The following is a 27,033-nucleotide window of genomic DNA, read 5'->3' as shown; positions in this document are numbered from 1 at the left end:
CTCTTTCCTTTTCCCTCCATGTAATGCTGTTATGTCTTCCATGCTTTATCTGTATAACCCCATGTGACAACCCCAGACCTACTGGAGTATACCACACTTTAATTAAGCTGCCACCAACCATTCCCTATAAGGAGTCACACAGACCAGGAATGGATTTTTAACAAACAAAAGAACAAGGTTTATTTAAATAACAAACAGGGTAAATAAAAAGATCAAGTAAATAAGATACTGTAACGTGGCTTAGTCTCAATCATACATACAACAGTTTGGTTCACACAGAACCCTTTAAAGTAAAGCACAGACCCTGAACCTATCAGTTCTGGCTACCTATAAAGAAACCTGAACCTATCAGGTATGTACCAACTGACACACAGTTGTACTCAGTCTGACACACAGACTCCCACTCCTCAACTCCTAACTTCTCCACATCAGCTCCAAATATATAAACAGTACAGCACCTCCCCCCTGATGTCCCGCCTTCCACTCCCCATAGGATGGAACTTTCCCTCCAAACCCATGACAGACAGGTACCATCAGTGCTGTATGTAACACCCCACAACACCAAATTTAACATAAGGGATTGGGCATGGGGAGATATGATGCTCTGGATCATAATCACCTCTGGTTTCTTGCTTCATCCTGTGGTCGCCCCAGAAGTACACGACACTTGATTTGATTTGATTTGTATTTACAGATTTGTCTAAAGACAACACACCTCTTTATAGGGGAGCCTTGTAATATTTAGCTTGGTCCTTAAAACTATCTGCCAAAGAAACAAAAAAGCAAAAACAGGATTAAACACAGTTTGTTAACGGTAGTATCTCCTAAGCATAGGAATGTGTTCCAAGATGAGGGAGAAGATGAGGGATTCACACTACAAGCAATATGGTTTCTTCCTTTCTTTGAAGAACTCTAAAAGCTGCAGCTTTTTGAGGAAAGCTAGAGAGTCTGATATACTCTGGAGAAAATCAGGACTTGTTAAAATGCAATTGAATTGAGATGGGTTTGTAATGAATTCCTACAGGGGCAATTTGAAGTACCTGAGCTGAATGCACATTTCAAACGGCATCTACAGATTTGATGCAGGGGCAGGACCATAGCAGCAGGTGCGTTGGTTGCATTAGGTCTCAGGCTCAACCCAGATCGGTCTCAGCATCTCCAGGGAGGTAGGGAGGATTTCTGTCTCGAACTTTAGAGAGCTATTGCTGAATCCATGCATGCAACCTTCAGTCCTCATATGTCTTTGATCATGCGACCATCAGAATTCCTGACCATTGGCCATTTGGGGAATTCTAGGAGGTGAAATCCGACAACAGAAGTTGGATGGACCAAAGCAGTGGCTCAGATCATAAATCATATGTCCTCATCCAAATAGCATCTCCCGCTCCAGGGAGGGGGGGGGAAGGTTACTCTAGACTGATTTGCTCTAACTATTTGCCAGTGATCTAAGTTATGATGCACCTTAGTTCCAATCTGACCAAGCACTTAGGCGTGTGCTTAAATTAAGCACAGACTTCAATGGGATTATTCAACAACACAATGTTAATAATCATACTTGAGTGCTTTCTTGGGCTGGGGCCAGATTGTTCACCTTTTTGCTTATCACTGTCCCTTGTATCTCACAGCAGCTTCCTAACCTGAAAGAAAGGTGATTACTTAAGGACAAATGCAGGGATCAATTCACCTTGCACTAAAATACAAGCATGCTGGGACTAAAATGTGGCATTTCCTTCAGTGCCAAGAAGCAAGAGGGAGAGAGAGGGAGAGGGAGAAGAAACAGTCGCAGAGAATGAAAATGCCTGTTTCCAAAGATCTCCTGAAACAGGGGTCAGTATACGGTTCTGCTGAAATCCCACCAGGAGCCTTCAAGCTCTTTTTGTGGACAGCCATGGGCCAGGAAGGAACTTGGGAAAAGGTCACATCTGTCACAAGATGGGAACTATATACTCTTCTGATTCAGAGCACTAAGTGGGATGCCCCTCCTGTAGCTCACCTTGCTCCAGTAGGAACATCTTGTGCTTACAACCCAGCATCACCCACTACATCAGATTTCAGTGGCACCTCTCCTTTTGATCATCACAAACACCCTTGATTTAAGATGTTGCTTCCTCTAAAAAGCATTAGGAAATGCTGTTGACCATACCACCCTAAATACAGTGGTGCCTTGCTTAGCGACGTTAATCCGTTCCAGGAAAACCGTCGCTAAGGGAAATAAAACACCACTGTACATCTGATTTTGGAAGCTGAGCAGGCCGGTTCATACTTAGATGTTGGGTCCTCTAACTCCAGGGATCTCCAGGCAAAGCAAGAGAAGCATCTTCCCTAAAACCCTTGGCAGCCACTGCTGCCAACCAGAATTGACAATTCTGGGCCAGATGAACCATGGATCTTTCCTCTTATCAAAGTATTGCACAATTTAAAAACTATGGACTTATATGAAATATAGGTAACATTAAAACAAGTTTAAATATTAAGATACCAGTAATTAGATTATTTTTGACCAGAAGCAGGCTACTTTAATAGTGTTAGTAAAGGTTCCCCTTGACATTTAGTCCAGTTGTGTCCGACTGTAGGGCGCGGTGCTCTTCTCCGTTTCCAAGCCACAGAGCCAGCGTTGGTCTGAAGACAGTTTCCATGGTCACGTGGCCAGCGCAACTAGACACGGAACGCTGTTACCTTCCCATCAGGGTGGTACCTATTTATCTACTTGCATTTTTACATGCTTTCAAACTGCTAGGTGGGCAGGAGCTGGGACAAGCGACGGGAGCTCACTGTGTCACATGGATTCGATCTTACAACTGCTGGTCTTCTGACCTTGCAGCATAGAAGCTTCTGCGGTTTAACCTGCAGCACCATCATGTCCCCTAATAGTGTTAATAGTGTTACAGCAGTCATTGGTTATATCTTCTTTCGTACATGTGGTGGAGCATAAATTGGATGCACATAGGTGCTACATTAATTGAATTTCTCCCCAGTTGCAGAAAGCTTGTCCTGTATCCAAGTTGACCCATTTTACCTGATTATTCTTTGATTTTCCTACTTCAAAGTCTATTAAGTGACTTCCGGATGGTCCAGCTGGAGCCTTGTCCTGGTGGGAGACACTTTTCAGCATTCATTCTTTTGGCAAGATGTGTTGTTTTTGTTCTCCACAGGTTTAGCCTAGCCCCTTCTGGCTTAATATTTAGAGCTTGAGAGGTGTGCAGAAAAATTAGCTGTCACGGGGGTCGGTGTCCATGAAGCGGATGGCTTTGGTACTGTATCACCTTGTTTCATTCATTATTTGCTAGCACCTCTCAACATACCTCTGGAGAGGCAATGCTAGCCAAATAATAGACTTTTTCAATGGGGTTAGGTTTCAGGCAGCCAGTAATAATCCTGCATGATTCATTTGGAGCTAAATCCACTATAAGGAAATCTCATATACTCCTTGTTATGTGCCGTCAAGTCATTTTTGACTGGCAGCAATCCTACTAGGGTTTTATCTCAGATATTCAAAGACCAGTTTACTATTGCCATCATCTTCCACTGAGTTTCCATGGCCAAGTGAGGATCTCAACCCATGTCTCCTTACTCCTTATCTGACTCCTACACACTATATACTATATATCAAGCCAAACTAACCATTATGTTTTCCTTGCCGTGAAGAACCATAGGTATTATGGCTTGCTGAAATTATGCTTGAGATCCCAAAAATCCCATTATAGAACTGCAGCCTCAATGTTCTTCAAACAGAGGGGGTCTTACAGTTCTAGCAGCAGAGTTCTGCCCTTAGCAACCATAGACACAATTGTACCAAGATGTTAGGTCAATCTAATGGTCTTTCCAGCCCAATATATTCTGCACCTATGACAGCTGCTAGCGCACAGTAGCACCCTAGAATTCCACAAGACAGGAACAAAGCTGTTTGGCCTTTGACAGTAATTCCCTTTCCAGCATCAGCACTGGATTGTTTCAATACTTAAGTTATCCAAGTCAACTGTATGTGATGAATATTCAATAATGTAGGTATCAACAACAACAACATCACCATCATCATCAATAACAACAACAACAACAAAAGCCACCAAGATTACAGTAGATTGGTTAAATGGGTGACACAGCTCTTTTTGTAAAAATCAAGAGTGAAACAGGCTTTTACATTGTTGCCTTTAGCACATGAAGTCCTAAACCACTTATCTGAATACCCAGGCATTCATTTTGAAGGGCATCTAGAATATGCAAATACAGAAAGACAAATAGGCAAGGGCTCTGTACACAGGTGGTGGATGACAATTACAAGGGGTTTGCGGAAAGCGTAAGATGACTATGGAATAATAAGAGGTTTGCATAACTGAGATCCAGATAACAGAGGTTACAGCGTTCACACACATTAACAGCCACAGAACAACCTCCTCTTGGGCCAAGCTAACACTGACCCAAAAGCCGTCTAACATTTCGGGGGCCCTTTAAGGAGCTTAAGGGGCAGGAGGAGGCCTACTTGGTTTGTTACTCCATCTAAGCATGATCTCAGGTGCCACCAGCTATCTGGCCGGGATGGATCCAATCTGAAAGAAAAGGGAGGTATCATCACACTTGGTGAATCCCAAGGTTTGCTGAAGTACAAAAACATTGTATGGATCATAATCTATGGAGACCCAAAATATCCCCGAGTCTCAAGCACTGAGCATACTGAATGGCCATAAAATGGGAAGGCATAACTAAGTTACATTATAACTGCTACATACTAAGACAGGGGCTGTGTTCACTCCTTCTGTAATGCAATCATACTGTGTTTTTTTTTTCTTGACCTGAAGTTATGGAGGCTCTCGTGACTTCATACCACTTGCCAATTGTTTGTGGCATGTTGATTTTTAAAGAAGTTAAAAAAGAACCATTTATTTATCTTTCTGTAATGAGAAAGTAAATTGTTACTTCATAAAAATTGCAAGTATAATCGCAATTAACTAAAACTTTTTTTCTTTCCTTGGAAAGGTAAGGATAATAATTTATTTTTTAAAAGTAACTTTCTAAGATCTGCTGGACAGCTTAGCCTTTTATTTTTAACTACTGTATTCAGTTCTCAATATCTTTTGAATGCTTCGCCTATTTGAAATTTTGAGGTATCATAGTCCCGGTGGTAAAATGATTGTTGTTTTGGGTGGAGGGGCTGCCTGTTTACAAAATGGGTGCCATGATGGATATTGCCAGTTTCACAATACTCTAGAAAGTGAAAATGGTGATGCTAAAAGACAACTTCCCCAAGAAAACGAGTGCAAGTCAGTACAAGCAGTGGTCTGATGTGCTGGAAGGTGAAGTGTTATCACCTGCAGCCACCTCTCCTCTTCAGTCTCTAATGGCTGTCCAGACAGGTATAGAGATTACTTTTTGGATCACTGTTGGTATGGTTTGGTAGAAATCAAGTTTACAGTGTCCACCCCTGTTTCTACTTAGATCTATGTATCCTGGTCCTTTTAAGAGTTGCCCTTCTCCTTTCTGGCAAAGGATGAGGGGTTTTTGGATTTGTGTGTGTGTGTGTGTGTGTGTGTGTGTGTGTGTGTGTGTGTGTGTGTGTGTGTGTGTGTGTGTGTGTGTGTGTGATTCAGCACGCTCCTCATTAGTTCACACCCAGATGGACCTGTGAGTAGCATTAACTGTGGAGACAGGCATATGATGTATTAGGTGAGTTCTGACATTAAAAAGGAGGGCAGAGAACCCCCTCCTCTATTTTTGTCTTCTTTTTTAAAAAAAAAATCTCCCTAACTAATGCAGCAAACTTTTTAAGGAGAAAAGTAGGGTGGGTAAATAAATAAATAAATAAATAAATAAATAAATAAATAAATAAATAAATAAATAAATAAATAAATAAATAAATAAATAAATAAATATGCTACTTACTTTCTTTAACAAAAAAGAGAAAGAGAAAGACACTGTCACCTGTTGAATTACGGCCATTAGAACAGGTGTGGGGGATTGAGTTGACTCCATGGTCTCCACTCCCTCAAGGCAGGGCAGCCCCAGCAGAGCCTCAGCTGAGGAGAAAGGTGGGAAAAGGGGAGTTTACCTCCCTTCCATCTCCCCAACCTTCACCCTAACATTTTCCCCTCTCACCACCAATGTCCTCTACAGCTGCTGCTGCTGCTTCCTTCCTTATGAGTAAACCAGCAATTCAAGGACTTGTGAGAACCCTTCTCATGGGAGAATAAACATCTCCAGTGTGGATTACTCAAGTGAGAGATAAAATAGGTCAAACCGAAAATAAGAATATTTTAAGAACTAACCAAACTGCTCCAAATTCCCCTGTCTGGACATACCCTAAGAATACCTCTGGCTCTATACAGCAGGGACGGCTGAGGGGTCTGACGCCGAGAGAGGCTCGGAAGGAAAAAACTAGAAACCGGGCCTTCTCGGTGGTGGCCCCTCGGCTGTGGAATGCTCTTCCAACAGAGATCCGGCTGGCACCCTCGCTGGGTGTTTTCAAAAGTTAGAAATCTGGCTATTTAAGCAGGCCTTCCCTCCAGTCAGCTAAGTCTTTTATTTTTTTCCCTATTTTAACCCATCTTGGTAATCTTTTCTCTAACCAATTGTATTAATTAATATACCAATTATATTTTATGCTTATCTATATTTTATATTGACTTTTTATGCTGAAAGCCGCCACGAGTAGACATGGTCTAGAGGGGTGGGGTATAAATTTAATAAATAAATAGACAGACAGACAGACAGACAGACAGACAGACAGACAGACAGACAGACAGACAGATAGATAGATAGATAGATAGATAGATAGATAGATAGATAGATAGATAGATAGATAGATAGATAGATAGATAGATAGATAGATAGATAGATAGATAGATAGATGCCTAGAAGCATTTTGAGATGGCAGACTGGGCCATCCAAGAGAATGAAAACTGCGAAATATTTTTTGTGGTAGTTTGGGCAAAACTGAGTCCACCCAAGAAGACTCCCAAAACAGTGCCACCAGCTGAATTCCATTTTCTCTTTCTTACTGAAAACGCAACCTGCTGCTTTGTAGTCCAATTTCCGACATGGTCTTATCACAGCATGCTGGAGCATAGCAAGACTGTGACATTCTCCTGCATGCAATTATGCTCCATCTCCTCACCCAGGGTAGTGATGCTAGCCATGTGGAACCACTTCAGTTTAATCATTCTGTGTGAAAAAGAAGGACTTTGCATGGCAAAAATAAACTGCTTAGGAAATTTTTCTTGTTTGTTGTTTGCTTGGCCATTAACATATGCAGATAGAGGATGCATCTGGATGCAATATGGATGTTAGCTCCCGACATTCTGTGATTCAAACTTAAAAAGAAAACTAATTAATACAATCACTACAAAGGAGCAGCCATTAGTAGTATTTCATCTACAGTACTGGACCTGTGCCATCCCAGTTCATGGTGATGAATAACTCCACGCATTCTTCTCCCAAATTTAGGAGTCAGTCAGCTTACACAGCAAGGACAGAGAATGTATGTCTCTCCAGATGCTGTTGGATGGCAGCTCTCACCATTTTCCACTCTTGCTTAAGCTGGCTAGGGCTGATGGAGAGTGGCAATTCAGCCACCGCTGGGGTACCTCATGTTCTCCACCTCTGATACGCAGTATAGCAATGTCCACCACCTAAATTGAGCGTGTAGCTATAGATCTGACATCTGCAGCAGAGACTGGAAATTCGATTCCCCACAGTGCCTCCTTGACAGGGGCTGGACTTGATGATCCATAGGGTCCCTTCCAGCTCTGCAATTCTAAGAGGACAATGACGACAACAACAATGACGATGGTAAATCACATATCACTTACAGAAAAATCTATTGTGGACTTTTCCCAGTTCCATGAGTTCAGGGGTAACAAATACAAGGCTGAGACTAAGGACTCATTTACAGGGACACCAGAATGAATTAGTGTAGTTACTGGATAATTTCCATCTGCCAGTGGGAGCAATTGGAAATCTTGTTGTTAGGTGCCATCAAGTTACCATCAGTTTTGTTTGGCAGTCATAAATGGCGACTTGAGATACGGCAACCCTAGGATTTTGCAACCTCCTAAAGGTCCTATCCTTAACCGTCTTTCCCAGGTCTTGCTTATTAAAGGCAGTGGCTTCTTTCAGTCAGTTACTCGATCACACCTATGGTCTTCCTCTTAATAAATGTCTTCCCATGTTGAAAATAAATGCAATTAATAAAGAAGCAAGCAAAAATATTAAGGAGAACAGTTCTGACTCTGTTTCTTGCTCTATTTTGTTTTAACGTGCAGACATTTAATAATAATAATAATAATAATAATAATAATAATAATAATAATAATAATAATAATAATAATAATAATAATAATAATAATAATAATAATAATAATAATAATAATAATAATAATAATAATACAGGGTTCAGTAAAAACCCTCACATCATCTCCATTTACAACCTGAAGAGGTCTTCCACAACAGGACTCTGACATCTCAATTTGCTGCATGCATCCATGAGCATTGAAATAAGGATTGTTCAGTGGAGAAGCGGTGTGTGAGAGTAACATTCAAAGCGGTGAGCGGAGAATTTTCTTTCCTCCAGGCCACCAGGTGAAACAAGTCCCTGTCTGCTGGGAACTTGTCTTTGGCAGAAAAGCATCTTTGCTCAGAAAGTCAGTCCTGTGAACACCAAAAGACACAACTTCCAGTCTTGAGTTAAGGTGATTTCAGGCAAACTCAGTACCATGGAAATTACTTCTGCACAGGAATCCTGAGCCCACCATGTATGTAGTGCATCTGCTTTTACTGCAGATGTTGTGGCTCCTAGCTGCATATACCTGCAATCCAACAGACATTGAGCCTCCATTCTGTCTGATGAACTATTTGCGGAATTTCTGTAAATAATTTTCATGTAACATATGTGACTCACATGACTTTAAATTGCAAAGGCTGACTACTGAAGAATTGATGCTTCTGAACTGTGGTGCTGGAGGAGACTCTTGAGAGTCCCCTGGACTACAAGCAGAACAAACCTATCAATTCTGAAGGAAATCAACCCTGAGTGCTCACTGGAAGGACAGATCGTGAAGCTGAGGCTCCAATACTTTGGCTATCTTATGAGAAGAGCTCCCCAGAAAAGACCCTGATGTTAGGAAAGTGTGATGGCAAGAGGAGAAGGGGACGACAGAGGATGAGATGGATGGACAACGTCATCGAAGGTACCAACATGAATTTGATCCAACTCTGGGAGGCAGTGGCAGACAGGAGGGCCTGGTGTGCTCTGGTCCATGGGGTCACGAAGAGTCGGATATGACTTAACGACTAAACAACAGCAATTAAAATTTCTGATCAAGCAATCACAAAGGGAATTCAAAGAGAGCATACCAACAGCTACACCAGATACCAAGGACTGAGGCTGTCCACTAAAAAGTACATGATGCATAGCTTAGACAACCTGAAAACAGAAGCCCCAGCAACTGAATTACGGTACAGTAATATCTTCAGAGAAGGCAGACACTGCGTCTGATCTGTTGACAATTGGTAAGCTTCTGTATACTCTAAATGCAGTTACAATAAAGAGATGCACGACTCCCCAGGATAGTTACAAAAGCATGCAAGGGACCTCCTCTTCTCCCCAACTTTACACACACACACACGCCTCTATCTCTTGTCACAACTGTGTCACGTTAAGAAAGCATAAGCCCACCAACAAGGTAGTTCCTTTCCAGATCTCACTAATTTGTAGAGGGGTCCTGGTTGTCAGCCTCAGTTATCCTCTTACCAGCCTTCCACCCACTTGTCCGTCTTCTACATTTGTAATAAATGCAGACTACATGGATCTCGGAGATTTTTACAGGGCAGCTGCAAGACCTGCAGCAGATTCTCCTAAGCATTCTACTGAGTTACCTCAATGCAACCGACGGGGGCTTATGCAGGGATGGAGACTCAAGTCACGGCACTCGCTATCAAGTCAGTCTTAACTCGCATGCTCTCTTTTTTTAACGACTTGGACTGGACTCACAACTCAGAACTCACCTACCCCCCTTCCTTCTTTCTGGAGAAAAAAAGGTTTGTTTTTAATAGGGACTTGGACTTGGGACCAAAGACTTAGACTTGGAACTCAAACCCAACATCCCTGGGTTTATGTCTGTGAAACATACCAAGGGTTGATGAAATCCATTCGGGGCTTTGACGCAATTTTGTTTGGTCATCATTGGAAATCTGGCCCTGGGTGAGCATAAACAGAATTTTTTTAGTTTGACTCATGACAAGGTTCAGACCTGCAAAATGTTGTAGAATTTGATACATCTGAATGATGTCGGTATGTACCTAATGAATTAGAATTGGGCATACGAAAAGGAATGATGTCTCGAATGGCCGGTTGATAGGTACTTGATAGGTATATTTTGCCACTGAAGCAAAATGAAGAGGAACCACTGAATACTATGGATAATATCTAGGTCTCATATACTTCAAACCTACAGCTGAAATCAGGCTACCCCAATTGTTTTCCATGTCCAGATAGTGATCGACACCTCAAACAGATGATATTTTGCAACCTGGAATGCAGAAGGGGAACTGCTGGATCGCTCAGTGGTTGGACGTTGGACTCCCCACTGTGCCCTCCTTGACAAGGACTGGACTCAATGACCCATCATGTCCATTGCAGCTCTGCAGTTCAAAGATGGTGATTAAAATCTGACTGTACTTAATTTGAAGATACTTCATTGGTCTGCCACAAAATAAAAGTGTTGCCAGGATAGGAAAGGAATAAGACAAAGTCAAGGAATAAAAAGTGAGAGCCACATGCAAGCACTTACTAGGGTCGTCGTATAAATTATTAGGACCACAAATCTTATGTCCATTTCCTTCCTCTGCCAGTTTAAAGGCATGGTAAGTGATATGGCAGATCATTATTTCTGCCATATCTCATCCTCGCCCAGGAAATACAGACTGTCGGGGCAAAGCCCATATCGTTTTGCTGGTGGTGCTACAGAGCTCCCCTCCCCCAGATGGCAGTTTCTAAAAGTGTATTAAAAAGAGGGAGGAAATGCAGCCTCTTTAATCCATATTTCCTAAAGCCCTCCAAATAAGCATCACATTAGTACTTATTTAGGAAAATTATTTAAAAGGGAGATTAAGAGTCGAATGGATTGAGCAGTCACTGCGGCTGTGCTTAGGGGTGGTGGATCCAAGGGAGTTCAGCCCTAGAGCCCGTCTTTCGTTGTGTGGATACGAGAGAGGAAACCGGAGGGACTTTTCAAGTGTAAGCTCATATTTACCTACATCTCCCTTTCCCCTGGAAACCAACAATGAGGACCAATCTTGGCATAAGAGAAATGGGGGGGGGGGGGGAGTTTGCTTTTGACAGCAAGAGTGCAGGAGAATATTTAACATTTGTGGAACAGAAAGGAAAGGAAACTAAGACATCGGAAGTCCAACCTGCTAAAATGTAGCAGGTATTCATCAGTCAGCCTGGTTCCAGGCTTCCCAGGACTGAAGCTCTGTTTCTAGAGAACACATTAAATGCGTATGGAGATTTTTTTTTTTTTTAAAGAACAGCAGCAGCATGCTTTTCGGGAACCATCATTCTGTTGGTGCTGCTGGCACCTTGTGCTTGTCATCCCTACAGATGGTCAGAGTGCGTGGAGGAAGATGAAGAAAAGGAAAATAAATCAAGAGGGGTAAAGTAATGTTGCTGCAGAATGAGGAGTACTCAGGGCATTCTCTTCCAGGATGTTCTCCTGAAAAACCTCCACGGAAAATGAACGAAAGCTGTACAGCCAGCTCCAGTTCATTTCAATTGAACTTGTGGTGGAGAATTTCCCAGATGTGCGTGAACACACAGACACAGACACAGACACACACACAGACACACACACACACACACACGTGTCTACAGCAGCTTCTGTCCCAGTCTTTCACTGCAGTTTACTGAACCAATCTGAAGGCTCAGTTGCAGAGCAGTTGTTCTGTGCTTGGGCGGTCCCATGATCCCAGGACGGGGAGAAATTGCTTGAATCACAACAGTGGAAAGCCACTGTTCCTGGTCTCTGTTGACAAGACTGGGCAAGATGGCCCAGTGGTCTAACTGGACTCATGATTCCTCCTCGCTGTCTGTCCATTTCACATCCTCAACCCCTCTTTTTCGCCTCTGTCTCCTCCTTTAGTTCACACAAGTAGGTGTCACTTAGAATGCACTTTAATAACTTGTTCTTATGACCCATCAAGTCACTTCCGACTTGTGGCAGCAATCGTAATAAGGGTTTTAAGGTAGGAGAGAGCGGTTTTACCACTGCCAGCACCTCGTCAGCGTTCCATGGCCACAGTCCTCCTGTGATACTAGCTGCACCACACTGACTCTCTTTCAGTACCTACGCTAACAATCACACACACACACACACACACACACACACACCCCAAGGGTGCGATACAAACAGCTAAAGGTGACAACTTAGGGTGGGATCAAAACTTAGGTTTAAGTCTCCCATTTAAATCAAGTACATTTCAATAGCATTTTAATTGGTGTGGATCATGCCCACTGCTATCATCACTAGGGACAGGGACTTGAGTTGCAGGACTCGCCGTCAAGTCAGACTTAAGTTCCACCAGTGACTCAACTTGGACTCAAATCAGGGTGGGTGGGATATAAATCAAATCAAATCAAAGTGACTGACTCCACTCACAACGCAGAACTCACCCACCTCCTCCCTTTTTTCTGGGGGGAAAAGGCTTGTTTTTAACAGGAACTTGGAACTTGGTACCAAAGACTTGGACCCAAAACTTGCCAACATCCCTAATCATCGCAATCTAGAAAATGAACCAAACCAAACCCAAGGAAATACAGAGAAACTGCCTGGGAGGGGAGGGCCCGTAAATGTTGCAGATTTAAAGGATCCAAAGGTAGGAGAAACAAGATTAGGGAACAGAAGAAGAAAAGTGTCAGGAGAGTGGAGGAAAATCTACTTCTGTTACTTAATTCAAGAACCCGTCCAGGGGTGAAGAGGGTAATGCAACGCCCTCCCCAGGAAGCGACATCAGGGTTTTTTTTTGTCTTGTCTTGTCTTTCGGCCACCATCCCTACTAATAATCATCATGTGCCATGAAGTCAGTTCTGACTTATGGCCAGCCGTTTTAGGGTTTTCCAGGCGGCGAGTACTCCGAAAGCGATGTGTCCTTCCCTTCTTTCTGGGGGCATCCTGGGATTGTGCAGCTTGTCCCCAAGGCCACAGAACAGGCTGGCTCTTCTCCAGGAGGCACCGTGGGGGGAGGAGGGGGGCCTCGAACTCCCGCCCTCGGGGCTCTGCAGCCAGAGACCTAAACCAGGGAGCTACCCAGCCCAGCTGCCATGCATCCTCGCTGGTCCAAAACTCCTTTCCCGCCAAACTGGCTCGCTTTTCTTCGGCCCTCCATCTCGAGACTCCACGGCACGTCTAGTTATTGTTCGGAATACAGTAGTCTTAATTGATAGAGGCATTGTTACGCAATCTCTCTTCCCCCCCCCCGCGCCGTTCCTTTCGAAGCAACAGTTGGAGCCCGGGCAAAGCGTTATCTATACCAATTTAGGGCCGTAATCGTTTGGCGCCCGGTGCGGGGAGCGGCGAAGGTGGTGGAGGAGGAAGAGGAGGAGGAGAGCGGGAGGGCACCTCTGTCACCCGGACAAGTCTCCCTCCCTGCAGGGAGCTCGAGCTCAGACACGCGAAAAGAAAAAAAGGGGGGAAATGCAGCTTAAAAAGGTCGCCTTTGGATTAACCAAAAATAAATGCAAAGTGTCCTGCCTGCCTCATGCGATGTTACGCAAGGTGCTAGATGGGCGATGTAAATACAGACACCCGGCGAGGGAACGGGCGGGAAAAAAGCCCGCGCAGCCCCAGAGAGCCTCCCCTCTTCCCCCACCCGCAGCGCCACAGGAACGCTTCGTCGGAACAGCCCCCCCCCCCGCCACCAGCACAATCCGGAGGGTCGGGTTTTTTAATCCCCTGAGCAGAGAGCGCGGCGGAGGGAGGGGGGGCTGGGCTCGGAGTAACGGGGGGGGGGGAGAGAGAGCCTGGAGCCAAGGGGGAAGAGAAGGGGAAGGTGCCGGGGAAAAGAGGGAGCCGAGCACGTCGAAAGCGGAGCGGAAGGAAAAAGTTCTTCCTGCCGGCTTCGGAACTTGGGGACGCGCGAAAAGGTTTGGCGCTGCGAAGGCGCCGCCGAGGAGAACCAGAAAAGCAGCGGCGGCGGCGGGGGGGGGGCGCGCCTGCGTCTCCAGGCGGGTGACATTGACAAGGTGGCGGGAACGGCGCCTGTTGGGTGCCCGCGTCGCGTCCCTCCCCGGCGAGGCGCTCTGGCGGCGGCGGCGAGGAAGAAGAAGAAAGTAAACAAACCGGGGCTACTCACTAGAGGGTGACTGCCGATGTCTCGGGCTGCATCCCCTGCGTGGCGAGGCAGGTCCAGGCTTTTCACGGTCGTCGAAGGAAAGGTGATTTGGAAGAGTCCCCCGCCGCCGCCGCCGCCGCCAATTTCCCCGCCCGCCCTGGACGTCTCCCCAATCCCAAGGGGGGAGGGAGGGAGGGAGGAAGGCGAGCGCTCCCCTCCACTCCTTCAGCTCCTCGTCCTCCTCCTTCCCGCCGGCATCAGGGAGGCGACCGAGTGGCGCGTGAGGCTCGCCCCCGGGTGCCTGGGGGTGGGGGTGGGTTTGTCAGAAGCGCATCTTTTCGGCCAAGGGGGAGCAGCTGAGCCGCGATCTTTCCCGGGGGCTGGGAAGGGAGACGGGAGCGGGGGAAGGAGGGCTCCTCAGATCCCGCTCGGGCAGCCTCCGGAGGCTAAGGAAGGGTGGCAGAAAGTCCTCCGTCGGGACTCGCCCTTGGGGCAGGCAGGCAGGCGACGGGGCAGGCGGGCTGTAGGCTCTCGATGTGCGTCTCCTTCCACAACCCTTCATCTCCCTCCCCGGCCATCCATCTCCCCGGCCAAGGTGGAGAAGACGGAGGGGACGGCAGAGGAGATCTTAGACAGTAAGGCGGCGGCGGCGGCGGCTTCTTCTGCTGGTGCTGCCCAGGTCGCTGGCAGCAAGACCGGCAGGCAGATGTCCTCTCTTCCTCCATGCGGAGCCGCCCGGGCTGCCATCCCCTCCCCTCTAACCCTGCCTGAACCCTCCCGCAACTTGGCGCCTCGGCTTTAGGCCAGTCCCAGGGAGGGACAGGTGGCTCCGATTAAAGCTGCCTTGCTCCGTCTGCGCGGGCACGGCTCCCAGTTTGGAGCAGGAGGAGGAAGCAGGGGGAGTGGAGCTGGAGAGGGGTGGGGGTGGGGGAATGCGGAGGCAGTGGCCTTTGCCGCCACTTGTCCGCCCAGAAGGTCTCCGTCCTCAGGGGGTCCGTCCGCCTTCGCCTGCTCCCCTACTCCAGAAAAGATCGCGCCGGGCGGGCAGATCCCGGAGCGGAGCAACTTCGCCCTCCTTCAGAAAGCCCGAAACAACCGATGTCTATAAATAAATAAATAAAAAGAGTAAGGTCTGGGATGCCCCGATGTGCGCCCTAAAAGACACGCGCGATGCAGGTTGTGCCCGCAAAGGCTGCAAAGCCCGGCGCCTCCTGCCGCCTGGCTGGACCCGAGATCCCACCAGCAGGAGCTAGTCAGTAGGGTGGCCGTGGTAGTCCACCGGCGAATCGCGGGACAGACGCCCAGGTGCCCAGCCGCCCAGCTGCCTACCCCGCCCTTCTCCCCAGGCTCCGGCTGGCGGGAGCTCATCTCTGCCCTTCGGCAGCGTAGCATCCTCGTCCCTCTTTCGCCCCGTTGCCATCCTCGGCCTCCCGCGCTTCCCCTGCCAACGCTTGTCCCAGCTCCCCATCAAGGGCTTGGCGTCCCACCAAGGTCCTCTGCCGCCGCCTGTCCCTTTAAGACGGCTCGGACCCCTGCCCTTAAGGAGTGGGAGGTGGGAGGGGCTTGCGGGGAAGGGAGAGGTAGCCCCCTCCCCGGCTACGCAACAGGAAGGAGGGGGCAAGACAGGAGCAAAGCCCTGGGCTTCCGAAGCCTCCAGCTGTTGCCTGGACCCAGGCTAAAGTCCGATGCCATGTGACCAGGCGGCTTTTAATTTGCAAAATTGGAGGGAGGGGCAATCAAGCCTAAGGAGGGGGGAAAAGAGGGCAAGAAATTCCTAGGGGAGAATTCCCAATGAAACCTTTCCTTCGCCCCATCTTCTGGGTAGGAAAGAGTAGGAAATCTTGAGAAAGGGGGGTGAGGGTGGAGTGATTTGCAAAACGCTAATGCAGCCTTGTTTCCGTGTGACTTGGGTTCAAGTGTGGTGACTCATCACAAGCCGTCCACCGTAAGCACGGCCATGTTCGGGGCAAGTAACATAGCTTCAGGTGTTAGAGCTGGTTGATTTTAGAATCACCAGATCCCTGCGTTTCAGAACTGAGGATAAAACTTGGCACATATGCATTTAGCCCAGCCTTTTGGAAGATGCTGGAGCCCATTCATTGTTTCCACCAACAAAAAACATTATTTCTACCCATAGCTTTAAGAAACCAGTCAGCAGCTTCTTATAGCATCAGAAATACCTTTGAAAAACTAATTTCTCCAGTTTTTGAAGAAGTAACCATATTAGTCTTCCTTAGTCAGACTAACAAGAGAGAGACAGACAGAGAGAGAGAGAGAGAGAGAGAGAGAGATGTTATGGCACCTTCAAGAGGAACTGCTATATTTCAATGTGAACTTTCATGGATCAAGGCTCACTCTTATGTCTGAAGAAATGGACTTGATCCGGAAAAGCTCACATTAAAATATAACAGTCTTTAAGTTGCCACAACCCACCCACCCCCTCTCTTTCATTCTCTCTTTTTGGTCTGATATCATTTCCCCCAGGTCTCTTTCAGCTACCAAATCCACATTCAGGCTGAGTGAGACAATAGCCACAAAGAGGGCAGATCCTCAGGAAGGCAAGCCTTGACAGTCACCTAGTCAGAGCCATAACTGGCTTGGTTTTTTTTTTTTTTTTTTTGGCACCTTGAGCAAGTCGCAACACACACACATTACACTCTGAGGCATATGGATGGGCCTCCCCCACCCCACCCCACCCCAGAAGAAAAAAACAGGAGGAAGAGAATGTTGTATCCCCTGAAAAGAAAGAGTATTTGGGCAGTCAAAAGAAAAGTGAATAGAGCCAGAAAGTATTGTCATTCCCACCACCTCCTCCCCACCTCCAGCAGCATTCAGCAGTAGAGCTCTACTGTATTTTGGTATCTATGGGGCATCTTCTTATGATGCCTTTGGGACAAACCCTCCACTGCCCTTTTTTTACATTCCTTCCCTGGGCCATTCCACCCCTCCTCTTGAAAGATTGAGCTGTGGGTGGCACACAAGGTGTCCCACACCCTCTATACTAACTAGCTTTTCCTCACAAGTATTGGCAGGTATTATTACGTCCCCAGTTTTGAAGTCAGATTCAGCTCCCATTCCAGTCAAAAATCTGTGCAGTGGAAGGGGGGGGACTGAGGAACCAGTTTATCTTTTTTGCCTCAGGCAGTAAGATGCCCTGGGCCACCCTGCCAATAGTACCGGTAAGAAGAAAATGCCAAGCAACTTCCCTTGAAAGCAGGACACCCGAAATGATGAACTGTGTGCCCCTTCACATTTTATTTAAGGGAGCCTTCATTTCATATAGGAAAGCCTTTTCAAAGTCCCCGTAACGGCACACACTGCAGTTTTAAAATGTTGTGCATCAGGGGCTTGGAACTTAAGGAAATCATTTTCACAACATGGCTTTCTAAACCTGTATCCCAAGTGGTTTATATGCAGTTTCCAAAAGGTACACAGAAGGAAGTTTTTTGTTTTGTTTTTAAATGAAAGTGACAATTGCATCAAGACCGTGATTGGGAGACTTGCGGCTGTCATTCAGTTTTTCCATTCTGAAATGTGCTCTCTGGGAGGACAGAGAGCGAAAACAGAAGTCATCCCAGAGAACCCAGTGAAGTGTGTTCCTTCAAAAATACCACCTCCAGGCTTGAACAGCACACCTGCCCTTTGAGGGATCCATTGAGGGAGATCAAGTCCTGCATATGGGATGGGATGAGCTCTCCTGCCTTGGGCAAGGGGTTGGATTAGAAGACCTTCAAGGTCCCTTCCAACCCTACAATGATTCTATGAATATTTATTTGTACATTTAGAGTGGGAGGTTCAGTGTAGCAGTGGGGAGATCCCCACATGTTGCTAAAACTTACCAACCAGTGTGTTAACTTGCTTAGAAACCAAGAGCAGTCCAACTGGTCATATGCAAAAGTCCAGCCAGGTAACCAGATGATTAAAACCGACGATATTCCATAAGAACATTTGGACACAGAGCACAGTGCTTTTGAGTCTCCCTTTTTAAATACTTTTCTGCAAAAAGTACTAGTCAAGAGAGAGCAGAAAGGGAAAGAGAGAGTCAGTTTTATTTTAAATCGGAACATGCATTCCAGGCAAAGTTGAGCTTTACATATGGATTACAGAGAGATGGGATAGGAATAGGTCCATCACCAGCTCTGTCCAGCTCCTTCCTCCATCACCTGGCAGCAGACATTTCTTCTGACTGAGGCAAAAGAGAAAAGAGAAGCAGAGACTTTCCATCATCTCTCCTGAAAGCAAAAACAGTCCTTGCACATAATCCATCATTGTAAGTGAAAATTCCTCAACTACCAAAAATCTGGGAGCATACAGCTAAAGCTTTTCTCACTTCAGTAATTTGCAGATCAGTGGTTGACCTTCAGGACTTAACCACAGAATTCCTTTGAAGTCTCAACTTCTAAAACACAAAAGTCTGTCTCAAATAAGTGTCTGAATCACATCTTTCCAACACTAGCACACTTTCAACTGTAGTCCACAGACTATAACATCTGTTTCTACCTTTAAAAACAGCTGTTTATGGTTCTTCTTGCACATTTTTTCTTCCTGCTGGTTGTTTCTAAGGACTTTGTAAGCCCAGAGACCCTTGGGTAGAGTGGGCGGCATATAAGTTAAATACATAAATAAAAAATAGCATATGCCTTGCTTTTTCTCCTCCCTCCAAATCCTCTTTCCTCTTGTGTCATGACTTCTAGCTTTTAAGCTTGAGGGCACAAGCTATCTTACGATCCCTGTGAGCCATTCTGGAAGCCTTTTTCAGCTGAAGAGTGAGGTTTTTAAAAAGCTAACAAAATGCAAAAAGAAGAAAGAAAAAGAAAAACACATTTCCTTCTCCTTTGGTTAAACTGGTTGTCAAGGATCAACAGGAGAAATATCAAAGAGAATTAAGGACAGGCAGAGAGACTTCCTCTCTTTCTCATCAGGCCAAACTATAATAAACATGTAGTGTAGTTTGCTGCTTCCCGGCAGAAGATGTAGCATCTGGATGAAACCCAATAACATCTATCAGACGCCGGAACTTTATTATGTCTCATTCAGTGCTAAAAACATGGTACCACAAAGCTTTTCTCACTTCAGTAATTTGAGGTTATTGTGGTTCATCTTAGAAACAATCCAGTGGGGCTTCTGGAATGGAAAAATGGGATCAAGTGATATGCTGGAATCTGATAGATGTGATGAGGGTGGGGTAGGGTGAGCCAAGAAAATGGGTTGCAGAATAGTTTGAACAAGAATGAAGCACTAGTGATAAAAAGAGATTTGGATAGAAGATGACAGGCCTATATCATAGTTGATCTGTACTCCTTGGGGGGAGAGCAGAGTGAGCAAATAAACGGGCAAGATAGACAGATAAACAAATAAATGTCCAGAATTTTTTAAAAAAATGTGGCAACATCCCAAAATGTGTGGATAACAGGGTGAGGAACTAAGCTCTGAGCAATTCCTAAAACGAATCTTACTTTCTTAGCGCTGCAATTGTTACAGATCAGATGCAACATGAGCTGAGAGGAATGCTGAAGACAATAATCCATGGCACCTCTTTCACCAGGAACAATGTCACCAAACAGTGAAGATCACTGGACCTGCCGAAGGATCACTCCCTGGCTATTTGTGCCATGCTAGAAGCTGCATGGTTGGCACCAGGTTGTCCAGAGCAAGGACGGCACCTGTAAGTCCCTGGGATTGGTGGTACAGATCTTGCCACTTGGTTGCAGGTCAGTATGCAATTGCTCTAAAAACAGTTGCCCTGGATTGATGCAACACTGCAGAGTAAAAGTATCATTGTAATCCAGACAATTGTCCTTGGGAAACTGTCGGCCACTTGGGCTCACAGGGTTCATAGAAAATATCCTGCAGCAGGGGTTAGCAACTGTTGTTGGACTGCAACTCCCACTAACCCCAGCCAGCATAGCCAACACCGAGACTTGACGGAAGATGTCATCCAACAGCATCTGGAGCAACACACACACACACCCCTTAGAGGTAGGCACTTCTTCCCAAGGTAACTTTAAATTCTTCTATGATCTTCAGGGTTTTTTTTTAAACCCATTCTGCTCTTCCATAGTTGTGTGGGACAGAAAGGTCAATGAGGAACACTAGGGTCTGGATGGGTGTCATGGATTCCACTTTGGGCTTCAGCCAGGAGTCTTATTAAAGAACAGCTAAATGGCTATATATAGCTCAGGGCTGTTAAGGGTGCCTATCTTTAGCATTGTAGGCTACAACTTTAGACTCTGGCAGGGTGACAGGGGTCCTACTGATGCCAACAGGAAGTGGGATGGCGGAGCAACTGATCTGGATCTGCAATGAGGCAGTAGCAGGTCACAATCCATGGATTCATCAATGCCCGGACCTTGCTGGAGGATGGAAAGGAAAGCTCCGCTCAGGCCCTGGAACTATGCTTTAAGCTAGTGGATCTGCTCACTTGCTGTTTGTGCATAAATTGCACTGTGGCAGGACTTGGGATACTTTTTAAAAAGTAGTTTGTTCCCATTGCTCATTGCAATGTGCTTGAGTTGTTGTTGTTGTATTACTCCAAAGCCACTTGTGACACTGCTCATTAGTTATTCATTGCTAACATGCTAGTTTCTACCTGCATTTAAAAATGCACTTCCTGCATGTAAAAATAACCAAGGCTCCTTGAAAATTAATGACTCCAAAACAGTCACATTTTAGGAATTATTGGTATTTCAGCCCTTAAAAATATCAACATCAACCCTCCGCGTCCAGAGTAAAAAGTCAGAAAGACAATAATAACTTCTCAACCTCCAGGTTGTAGAGCCGGCAAATAACATGTTAAGTTATTTGCCAGCTCTACAACCTGGAGGTTGAGAAGTACATTCTATGTACGTTCGATGGACTACTTTTCTTCAGTTTCATACACTTTTCTAGGATGCAAGATTTAACATTTCAGTTTTTAAGCACTTCATTTTCTAACTTTTTTCTGTATATTTGTGTGAAGAATTTGAATATTTTCTACACCAATGGCCTGATTACAAATTGAACAAAACAATTCTAGAGACAAAACTGAGAGAACCACATCTAAGAAGGCATATGCTTCCAGTCTTTCCCAAATATAAAGTCTTCAAAAGCCCCTAATAAGAAAATCAAGAATGAATGATAGTGGGTGACATCTGCCTACAGAATCCCAGAAAGTGACACTGCAAACCACTAAGAGGAGCATTTATTTATTTATTTGTTTGTTTGTTTGTTTGTTTGTTCGATTTATATCCCGCCCATCTGGTATATTCTACCACTCTGGGCGGCTTACAGAATATCAGAACAATTAAAAAACATAAAAATATTAGCATACAACAATAACAAATAGTGCAGGAATAAATAAATAATAAATAGCAAAGCAAAAGAAATCAGTAGTTGACAGGAGGGAAGGCCTGGATGTACATCCATGTTTTCAGCTGGCATTTGAAAGTACTCAGCGTAGGGGCCTCGTGAATCTCCGGAGGAAGGTTGTTCCAAAGGTGAGGAGCCACCGCCGAGAAGGCCCGGCTTCGAGTCTTTTCCCTCCGGGCCTCCCTTGGCGGCAGGTTCCTCAGCCTCACCTCCTGACTCGTGTGGGTGATCCAAGTAGATCTTGGTGGGAGCAGGCGCTCCACCAAGTATCGAGGTCCTAAACCGTTTAGGGCCTTATAGGTAAGTATAGCCTTGGTAACATACGCTTGGCTGGGAGTTCCATTTTTTTCCTGCATGGACTCAGTCTCTGCCCAGCAGAGAAACATTAGTAACCAAAGGTGTTGGCTGTTGCTCCTTGTGGCTATGAACAACACTAAGGAAGCAGAGAGGAAAGGAAAGGGGGCCTAATGTCTCAGAGGCCCACATGACTTTCTCAGTGTCATATGGCAGGAACTGATGTCAATTATTCCTCCACCCAACCCCACCCCAAAGATGCAGGGACCTTGGCAGCTGCCCAATGGTGTCAGTTTCTGACATTGTTTCTTCTTCAAATGATGAAGGCTCAGCAAAGTTGAACACGATCAGCTTTGGAACTAAGAATTCGAGAGAGTCTGCACCAGACTATAAAACAGTGTAATTAATAACTCACCAGATTGCTATTAATAACACTATTGTTTTTCTCTTTTTTTCCAAGGGAAATAACAGAAAATAATATACATCTCTTTTCATGCTAAATCCAATAACTACTGAAGCTATATTTGGATGAAGGTGACGTATTACTGCATGGTTGAGTAGCTTGCAAATACGAACAAACTTCAGCAACAAAGAGTGTTGTGGCATTGTTAAAAGTGACAGACTTAATGAGCTTCCATGGAAACATAGCCCATTTGTTCAGAGGGATGGAGTATCATCTAAAATGGGCCAGGGAACTGTGACTCTCCAGGTATTTATGATAGCAACTCCCAGAATTCCTCACCACTGGCTATGTTGGCTATGGCCAATAACATCTGGAGAGCCAGCCTCCAATCTATATCTGTCTCTGTCTGTCAGTCAGTAAATTGAGAAAGTCCAAGCGTTTGAGCTGTTGACAGTGATGTTAGAGCAAATTTAAATGCAGAAAGTCCTGACAGTGACAATCACATTATTAACACTAGCTGTTCACAGAACTATTGATACCATGAACATCAATATGTCAGACAAGTAACACATGTATTTTGATAACCATCTGGCATCTAATACAAGCTTCACAAACTAGAGATGCTGTAGTACAGGCTATATCAGATTATTGACTTGCCTATCTCAGAGATCCACTGCATGCTTAATGGCTGGGGCATTTTGAACCAGATGACAGTTTGAAGTCTTTCCTGAGATTTACCCCTCACCCCCCCACACACACAGTCTTCTTCCTTCTGTTCATACATCATGTGCCCCAGTGGATACAAGCATCTATGACTGCCATGACAGCTGTGTAACACATTCAGCCTGTATTAAAATCCTATAAATCCATTGTTCACAGTAACACTGTCCCAGGGATATACCAATATTCTGCTCAGGAAAAAACAGGCAAAACAAAAGGTACCAAGAAGACATTCAAGGATCTAGATTCTAGATCTACCTAGATCCTGACAACGACATTCTGCATTTGGAAAAATGGGAGAGACGGCTTTTTCCCATCATGGGCTTGACCCTGCCAATTGACTATCATATATTTCAAAAATTTGGCTACTAATAACTGGACAGCCTGCTCAGAGAGGATTCCTGGTGGGGCATCTAGATCTGAACTCTACTGCTTTGCAAGTTTTCAGTTAAACCCGGGAGGGAAAGAAACCTGTGACTGTTTCTTTTTCTTTTTAAAGGCACACAGCCACCACCTCTGGGTGTACAAGATGCCAAGAGTCTTTGTGTACATGAAATGCTTTCAGCAAAGCAGGCCAGAGGTAGGGCAAGCACTGCTGCCACTGACTGTGTCTCTGCCAAAGGACATTTACTTGTTGAGGAAAATACTATGAGAGCCCAGTGTGCTAATTTAATGTGCACTGTTTGGGGACAAACGTGATACCAGACCAGAATTTGTGTGATTTCAGCATAACTACATGGTGGAGCAAGAGGCCACTGTTTACTGCCAGAGCCGAGCAACTCCACAATGGATTTTTTTTTTTGCATCCTATTTGGCATTCACAGAGTTAAATAGATGGTCAGTGATTTGAACTGAGGAAAGGGGGAAATGACAAGAATCTAAATTGCTGGTGCCAAAGGAGAAGAGGAGCTAAACCTTCCAATTAGGCCCACAATTTCCCCTGGATGCACCCATCAATGCCTGGGCATGAGGAAAAGGTACACTACATGGTAAGTCTGTATCCCTTTGCAGCCACTTGTGTTGGTCCTTTTGCAGGCTGGCTGAGTGGCAAAGAGCAAAGGGAAATGTTTAAGTTGCTTTTCAGATTGCCCTTTTTCATTCCAGGATAGTCTTCTTTTTCTTTCAGGTCAGCTTACTAAACTTTACTGAAATACTTTTACATTATTAGGAGACTGTGTGAGAGACAAAGACAGAGAGACACAGTCAGATAGACAGACATTGTGGAGGATTATTGTTGTATGAGCTTTGAATGGATAAGTCACACAATTAAGAGTATTGCGTATCCCACCCACGTCCATGATGATAGCTATCTGTGTTACCTCCCATTGGTGGGGGCATTATTATTTTTTAATGGAAATCCCAAAATGCATGGATAATGTCATATGCGCAGGGATGGAGCCAATGAGAATGTATCTTGAAGAGTACAAAGTGGAAGGGTCATTCCCAAACTATCTGGCCTTTACTCAGGTATAGCAAGGTCAGAAGAATGCTTCATGGTCCTAATTAAAAGTGTTGTGTTTATATTAATCAGGAAGACTGCATCTAAAAAATAACATTTTAAAGTAACATTTTTACCATTTTCATTGCAATTTTAGAACATTATATTCTTCAAACTGGAAATGTTCCTTCTGTTTAAGGTCAAAGTAATAATAACAAATCTAGTACGCTATTCCCAAGGTCAAGTAGAGTCATCATCTAAAAAGTAATCCTCATTTTCTGGTGGAAGGGGAATTTAGTATTGTCCACCACAAAATTCCTGCTATTATTGGAATGTTCAACTGGAAATGTGATTCTGTAGACACATATGCCATTTATTTGCTAGCCCCTTGCTGGAAGCTATGAGTGGCTATAAGACTGCTATTCACTCCAATATGACATTTTTTAATCCCATGTAAACCACTGATGATGAAAAAGATGGCAGAGGTAAAGACCACTCAACTGTGTCTGAATCTAAGTGTCCAGTCTAGGATATTCCCTTCAAGAGCCTTTCAACTCCATCCTAATTGAGGCAACATTCAAACATTCTCAGGTCTCTGACAGTAAAATTTTAAATCTTATATGTGGGATTAGGCCATTTCAAGGGAGGAATCAGAATTTGGTTATGCCCTTTTTGGTACAGAGTAAAGTGTGGTGATATCTACACAGTCTCATCTCCTCCCATGAGAAGGGGGGGAGTAAATCCAGATACTTCTTGGTTAAAGGAACAAAAACTTTTATAGTACCTGCTTATGTGCTTTACTTTTACATATTGTGGAGCGACATCGCCACAATTTGTCTTCAGACAGCAGAAAATGGAGCGGAGAGGAAAGGTGACTAACAAAGAAACAACAGGAAGGAGGGGGCAGTCTCAAGGACCCTGAGGGAAACAAAACCCTTTATAGTTGAATTAGTTGCAGGTACAGGCCACACTGCCCACTGACATCCAATGTTAAAAGACAAGTACACAAGGCTGTTCCCCCCCCCCCAAATAATATATTTAAGATGGGAAACCTTGATATCTGAGCATTCAGCCTGGAGGCAGGCGGTGCAGCATGGCCTCTCCCAATTTGAAGAGACACTTGTCCAGCAGGCTGAGGCCAGGAGGCAGCCCCGAAAGCCAGCAAAATCATGGAGCTCGACAGGACAGATTATATTTGTCTTCAGTGTGGAAGGGATTGTCACTCTCAAATTGGCCTTCTCAGCCACACCAGACGCTGTTCCAAGACAGAGCATGTACCATAGTCTCTCGAGACTAAATGATGTCTAATCTATATTTAAGGTACTTTCAAGTTCCCTAGCTAATTTCTTACTGTTTGCGATTTGCCAGCCATATTCTTCAGATGTGTTGGATTACAACTCTTATAAATAAGTGAGGTTGTAATGCAACATATGGGGGGTGGAGACAAGGTTGGAAAATGCCTCATATTCTGAAGGCTTGTGCCCAAACTAGTACAAGAAACACATGTTATGAAGTGCATTCCACTCTATACTTCCTTCTTATCTCAGAAACTATTATACTAGAAAGTATGCATGTGCATATAATCTGGAGATATAGGTTTTGTATTTTATATACCCTTTCCCATAGGATCATGGCTTGGAGAAAAGTGGAGTGGAATGAACAGTTCCTCATATATGTATATTCCCATTGCTTTCCCCCCTGAATTAAAGCTATGTACTGATCAAGTCTGTTAGTGTATGTACAAAGACTATTTATTTATTATATTATGCCCCACTTTTCTCCTAAAAGAAGGACCCAAGATGGCTTATATAATTAAAAACACAATATTAAAAGCTAAAAATAGTTAATTATTCAAATAGTAAAGAATAATTTAAAATAGGTAAATAAAAGCATTCGAAGAAACAAAACATAAACCATCCCAATTATTATCTTATAGACAGCCAGACACTAAGGAAAAGCCTGCCTGAAGATAAAGGTCTTTGTTTGTGAAAGGACACAAAAGATGAGTTCAGCCTGGCTTCTTGTGGGAGGGAGTTCCAAAGTCTGGGAGCAGCAACAGAGAAGGCCTTCTCCCATGTCCCCACCAACTGCAGCTCTGCAGGTGATGGCACGGAGTGAAAGGCCTCCCCTGATGATCTTCAGACCTGAGCAGGCTCATAAAGGGATATATGGTTTGGAGATAGCTTGGACTCAAGCCATTTAGGGCTTCATAGGACGTGGTGGCGCTGTGGGCTAAACCGCAGAAGCCTGTGCTGCAGGGTCAGAAGACCAAGCAGTCGTAAGATCGAATCCACGCGACGGAGTGAGCGCCCGTCGCTTGTCCCAGCTCCCGCCAACCTAGCGGTTCGAAAGCATGCAAATGCGAGTAGATAAATAGGTACCATCTCGGTGGGAAGGTAAACAGCGTTCCGTGTCTAAATCACACTGGCCATGTGACCACGGAAAGATTGTCTTCGGACAAAACGCTGGCTCTATGGCTTGAAGAGCGGGATGAGCGCCGCCCCCTAGAGTCGGA

At 44.9% G+C, this 27,033-nt stretch overlaps 1 protein-coding gene and 1 long non-coding RNA gene across 3 annotated transcripts in view; one reads left to right on the top strand and one right to left on the bottom strand.

Annotated features, from left to right (window-relative positions):
• Positions 1–14,526, bottom strand: part of GRIN2C (glutamate ionotropic receptor NMDA type subunit 2C) — a 104,950-nt gene extending 90,424 nt beyond the window's left edge. The window contains exon 1 of one of the 2 annotated variants that reach the window (XM_072990578.2): positions 14,338–14,526. The gene's annotated coding sequence lies outside the window, so the exon portion shown is untranslated. The remainder of the gene's footprint in view (positions 1–14,337) is intronic. The other variant, XM_072990579.2, reaches the window with a different exon arrangement.
• Positions 14,294–23,155, top strand: LOC140704565 (uncharacterized). The gene is made up of 3 exons (XR_012083818.2): positions 14,294–14,419; positions 19,781–20,295; positions 22,418–23,155. It is a non-coding gene; the product is annotated as an uncharacterized LOC140704565 (long non-coding RNA).
• The last annotated feature ends 3,878 nt before the right edge of the window (positions 23,156–27,033 follow it).

The sequence above is a fragment of the Pogona vitticeps genome, chromosome 2, assembly GCF_051106095.1.
Source record: "Pogona vitticeps strain Pit_001003342236 chromosome 2, PviZW2.1, whole genome shotgun sequence".
In the NCBI taxonomy this organism is placed as follows: domain Eukaryota; kingdom Metazoa; phylum Chordata; class Lepidosauria; order Squamata; family Agamidae; genus Pogona; species Pogona vitticeps.
Note: the sequence above shows the minus strand (reverse complement) of the source record. Positions and strands in the feature narration are given on the sequence as shown.